We start from the raw sequence: 6,000 nt of genomic DNA on the forward strand, positions 1-6,000 counted from the left end.
AGGGGACTGGCCCATCAAACAGTCACTTCCTTGGGTGATTTCAGAGTAGAGTTGACAACTGCCAACCCTTCCCTCAGTACTAGTTTAAGTGATGGAGGAATGAGGGGAAGCTGTAGCAGGCTAGGAGGGTGTCAGATATGCCTGGAACAGCTTAAGTAAGTAGGTCACTTGGCAGCTTGGGGATGTAGCTGGTCTCTGTACACCAGTCAAGACTTCTTTAACTGCAAGCGATGGAAATAAACTTAAATAAAAAGAGAGGATTTGTGTCCCACGTTGCTGAAAAGTCCGGGCTATAGTCTGTCTCTTAAAAGACTTGCCTCTGCATTCATCTCCAGGGACCTAGAAAGGCACCCGTGCCATGACCCACCCAGTCTCTACCAGCCTGAGGTGGGTCACAGGCACTTGGGGACAATGTGTTTGACCCTTGGTGGCCATCTGGAACTATGTGAGATGTCTTGTTTCCAAGCAGTCATGAGCCTTAGAAGCAACCCCCTCCAACCCATCCCCAAGTACAGCCCACTGTAACAGGGGTCTTGGAGCAGAGGCCTGGAAATGTCATAGTGGAGTGAGGGTCATAGTGGAAGGGCATGTTCTTCAAGTTATGCTTCCTGAACCTTTTCCAACCTTGGGCATTCTCTTGCTCTCCCCCGAGGTAGAGCTCACATCTCCCAAACAGCTGGCAGGGTCTGGGAGCAGCAACTGACCATGGACCAAAAGTCCAAAGGCAGGACTTTTGCAGAGTCTAGTGAGAAAGAAGTCTGCACAACAGCACAAAGTCAAAAATATATATACCCTACTTTCCCCAAAAGAATTTGGGGTAGTTTTTCTAGGCTTTTACCATCAGGATCTGAGTCTGGTGCTGCCTGCCCACTAGACCCACTTGAGTTAAGTTCACTGGCGCATTGTCATCCTCAGCCCCCTGGGATCCTTGCCTCAGGAACGTACTGTCTCTGACGTGAAGGTGGTAGAGTCAGGTTTATAAAGAAGGTAATGGAGCCTCCACACCAGGCCTCATTGGAACTCCAGCTCCCAGTGCAGAGGATGCTTAAGTCTTAGGCGAGTTATTTAACCACTCTGAGTCTCAGCTTGTCATCTGTACAATGGGAGAAAGGAAATCCACTTCAGGAAAGCTTGACACAGAAGAGAGAGCAAGACAAAAAAAGGAATCTACTAAATGGAAGAAGTATGAGATTAATAAGGAATAGAAGGAAGGAGGGAAGGGGGACAGAGGGAGGGAGGGAGCGAGGGAGAAAGGAAGGAAGGAAGGAAGGAAGGAAGGAAGGAAGGAAGGAAGGAAGGAAGGAAGGAGTAAATGTAAAGAGAAGAAATACATATAAAGTTAGTATCGCGTCTTCCAGCATTTGGGCTGCCGTAACTGAATACCAGAGTTTGGGTGGCTTATAGACAACAGACATTTCTTTCTCACACTTTTGGAGGCTGGAAGTCCAAGATCAAGGTGCCAGCAGATTTCGTGTCTGGTGAGCACCTGCTTCCTATTTCATAGACCATATCTTTCACTGTGTCCTCCTCTGGTAGAAGGAGCAAGGGAGATGTCTGGGGTCTCTTTTACAAGGGCACCAATCTAATTGTTGATTATTATGTATATAATTATTGTTTAAAATAACACTAGGCCAAATCAAAGTTCTCTCGATCATTGACTATCAGCTGCCTAAAATGTCTTTTTACAATAAAGGGACCTAATATTAGCATTTCTTCCTTACACTGAGCTCCCGCAGCCCCCTGTTCACTCCACACAGCTCACAGGGAATCATTTCTGTTGGGGTCTCTAGCCCTCCCTTCCCTGCCTGGGGATGTGAGCCTCTGTGGGCAGGGCCGCCTCACCCTGCCTCACCCCTGCACCTGGCTATTGTGTCCGGCAGGCCCTCAGCTCTTGCTTGCTTAGTGACCAAAGGGACTGGGACTCCTGTATTAACATTATATCAGGTCAACTAGTTCTGTTAAAATCCTGAAAGCTTTTCACACAGTCCTAATCATTAAAGGTTAAACTTAAAATTCTGCTCACTCTTAATTTGCTCAGCAAATCTCTTCCTTTTTAGTTCAAAGATATAAGCCCAAACCAACTGTAAAAGATGGTGTTGAGACAGAGATGGAAATCTGAGTATGGATTCCATGTTAAATGATGAAAGGAAATATTACTAATTGTATTGGCATGGTGGTTAATTATTTTTATTTTTTAAATACTTTTACAAGGTATTATTTATTTATTTGACACAGAGATCAAGAGAGTGCACATAAGTTAGGGGAGGGGTGGAGGGAGAGAGAGAGAGAGAAAGAGAGAGAGAGAGAGGCAGAATCCCTGCTGAACAGGGAGACAACTTATCTCGCCTGATGCAGAGCCTGATGCAGGGGGCTCCATCCAGGACCCTGAGATCATGACCTGAGTTGAAGCTGAACACTTAACAGACTGAGCCATTCAGGCACCCTATTGGGAAAAAAAAAAAAAATGGATGCCTGGGTGCCTCAGCGGTTGAGCATTTGTCTTTGGCTCAGGGAGTGATCCTGGAGTCCTGGGATCGAGTCCCACATCGGGCTCCCTGCATGGAGCCTGCTTCTGTCTCTGCCTCTCTCTCCCTCTGTTCTCTCATGAATAAATAAAATCCTTAAAAAAAAAAAAAAAAAAACTTAAGATTTTGTTTTTAAGTAGTCTCTTCACCCAACGTGGATCTTGAACCCATAACCCTGAGATCAAGAGTCACACGATCTACCAACTGAGGCAGCCCCTATTTTTAAATGCTTCCTTATTTGTTAGAAATTCACACTGAAGTCATTTAGGATAAAATGCAATGATGTCTGGGATATTTCAGAAAAAAATATATGAGAGGGTAGACAAATAAGGTCAATAAAATGTTGATAATTGTTAAAATTGGGTCCGCCTCCCAAATATACCCCCTGCACCAGAATCCTTGTCTCCGGTGCTGCTCCTGGAGGAATCCAGAGCAAGACAACTGCAAAGCAAGAGTTTGTTATAGCAAGCCCTCTACTTTGGGGCAGAATTTGGAGAAGAAGCACTTCGGGGTGAGGTGCCATCCAGCCCAGCCCCTCCACTGCCTGGGTGTTGTGTGTTCTGGGGATTGGAGGGGAGGGGGGGTTGCAGGGAAGAGGAAGGGGGCTAACATGATGTGGAGCCCAGTTTATTTAACTTCACATTTGATTTCACTGCCTGGCAGATGTCCCAGGGCCTAAGGGGAGGGGGCGGGGGTGACAGCCTGCCAGAATGGGTGTGAAACAGTGAACTGAAACAGAGATTTGACAAATCAAACAAGGAGACAGTGGTAAGAGCCAGCTGCGAGATACTAGAAAGTCAAGTCCTGATGCTTAGAAGAAAAAACCAAAGGAGTGGAAATGAGAGTGCTGGACGTTGCCCTAGCCCTGCTGGGCCTTGGGGTGCCCCATGGAAACCATGGAACTCCCCTTCTCCCTCCCAAGGGGGAATCGTGGTGTCCCCACTCCAAGGCTATCCCTCCATATTAAATACACTCCATACAGTGAAAAGCCCTGGGACCGTTTGTGAAGGAAAATGGGATTGCTGTCTCATTTCCTCACCTAAGTTATTGTAATCAAAAGGTACTTCATCCCTACCTTCAAACTTTGTCCCTGGGGCTCTGGATCTGGCTGCAGCCTGAGGCAGGCTCAGCCCATTTCTCCACTGGCTTAACACCAGACCCCTCCCAGTGCAGGAGCAAATCCCTGTTCACCTGCACCCAGCCACCTGCACACCGTCTACACAAGCTTCAGGAGATCCAGAGAGTGCAGAGCCAGGCAAGCCGAGGGACTGACTCAGAAGGCGAGGGAGGCCTCCCCCTCTGGGCCTAAGCCAGAGCCCTGGGCAATGAATGCTGTGGAACCCCCAGACAGGGCCTTCCCGTCAAAGGCCAGTGTTTCATTTCAGGCAGATGTCCCCAAGGAGTATCACAGACCAGGAAACCAACCCTGAAGTTGCCTCCACCCTCCTATCCTTTTTTGGGCCATAATTACTGAGGAAACACCAACCCTCACAGCTTCATTTTTTTCTGTTTATAAAATGTGTGTATTTGCTGGACAGAAAACTGGCAGGTGCAGTGTGAGTGGAGTTGCCCACCCCCACCCCACCAGGCCTGAGACCCTGATGGAAAGGGGAAGCCCTGCTCCCTTCCACACTTGGGCTTGGACCTTGTATCTGACTCAAAATCTGGAAGTACCCAAAAAAAAAAAAAAAAAAAAAAAAACCCAAAAAAATAAAAAATAAAAAAAATAAAAATAAAAAAAGCTGGAATCCCAAAAAAATAAAAAAATAAAAAAATAAAAATAAAAAAAGCTGGAATCCCAAAAAAAATAAAAATAAAAAAAAATAAAAATAAAAAAAATAAAAATAAAAAAAGCTGGAATCCCAAAAAAATAAAAAATAAAAAAAATAAAAATAAAAAAAGCTGGAATCCCAAAAAAATAAATAAATAAATAAAAATAAAAATAAAAAAAGCTGGAATCCCAAAAAAAAAATAAATAAAAAAAATAAAAATAAAAAAAGCTGGAATCCCAAAAAAAAAATAAATAAAAAAAATAAAAATAAAAAAAGCTGGAATCCCAAAAAAAAAAATAAAAAAAAAAATAAAAAAAGCTGGAATCCCAAAAAAAATAAAAAATAAAAAATAAAAAAAATAAAAAAAGCTGGAATCCCAAAAAAAATAAAAATAAAAAAATAAAAAAATAAAAAAAGCTGGAATCCCAAAAAAAAAAAAAAAAAAAAAAAATCTGGAAGTGGTTCTCACAGCCCAGTAATAATTTGGAGCTCAGGGGAATGGTCCAGAACCCACCTCGGTACTTCCGGGTAGAGGGATTTATGACCCTTCCTCCCTTGGAGGAGCAAGGCAGGGTGTTTGTTACTTATCCCCTGCAATGGATGATGGCTTAGAGGTCTCATGAGACTTACCCAAGGCTCACATCTGAGGGTTAGAACCTGAGCCTTCAGCTTCAGAATACCCAGGCTGAATGTATTTGCCCATCTTTCCCCACCCCACCCAGGCCCAAACACACATTCTGTCTGCCTTCCCACCAGCACCACCTCTCCTCACCAGAGGGATAGCCATCTGGAAAAACACTTGCTGGCCATGTCACTGTCCTGATGTTGAGGAGCTGCCAGTGTGGGTTGCTTGTACCCTCACACATAATGTAAGCAGATGCCTGCACAGATGGCTCTAGGGTTCACTCATAGGTCTGCTCACCTTCCCCAATAACATTCCTAAAGCCTCCCGCACTACTCACCTGTCCTTGGGCAAGGAGCTCTTTAAATCTCGGATCCGAAAACCAACCCTCACCCATCTAGCTTCCCTCACTTGGATATATTTTACTTATACATTTGTTGGTTAACATTTTCCTCTCCACCCTCACCCCCCACTAACACACATAAGCTCCCAGGAGGCAAGCATGGTCTTCAGGTCTGTTTTATTTCCTACAATATCTCTAGCACCTTGGCCAGATCCTGGCACAGAGTAAGTACAAAACAGGTGGTTGTTGGCTAAATAAGTGCCTGACTTTAAGAGCTGAACGCCCATATACACTTCGCATTTGGGCCATTGAATTTAGGAGCAAAGGAAAGATCCATGAGGGGAGGCAGGATTCTGGGCAGTCTATCTACTTAGAGGATCCCGGGCAGATAGAGTTGCTAAAGCCTTGACATGTGGACAAGACTGGAGGAAGACTGGAGATCAGCAGGTGGAATTTAGCAGAAGGCAAACTTTGGCTTAATCTCGCAGGTAGAGCGGTCCTACCTGCAATACGGTGGACTATTGCAGTGATGGCTCCCGTGAGTCGCACCTTCCAGTCTCCACTTCCTTGGGTAGTCTCTCCTGTCACATGACTCAGGGTTTGGCCACGTGACCTGCTTTGTCCAACAGGATGATGGCAAGTGATATACAAGCAGATCCTAGAAAAGTGCTGGCACTCTGAGGCCTATCCTCTCTCATTGCCGGAAAGCCTCTGGCCATCACGGAGCCAGCCCAGACT

The sequence above is a fragment of the Canis aureus genome, chromosome 18, assembly GCF_053574225.1.
Source record: "Canis aureus isolate CA01 chromosome 18, VMU_Caureus_v.1.0, whole genome shotgun sequence".
NCBI lineage: Eukaryota > Metazoa > Chordata > Mammalia > Carnivora > Canidae > Canis > Canis aureus.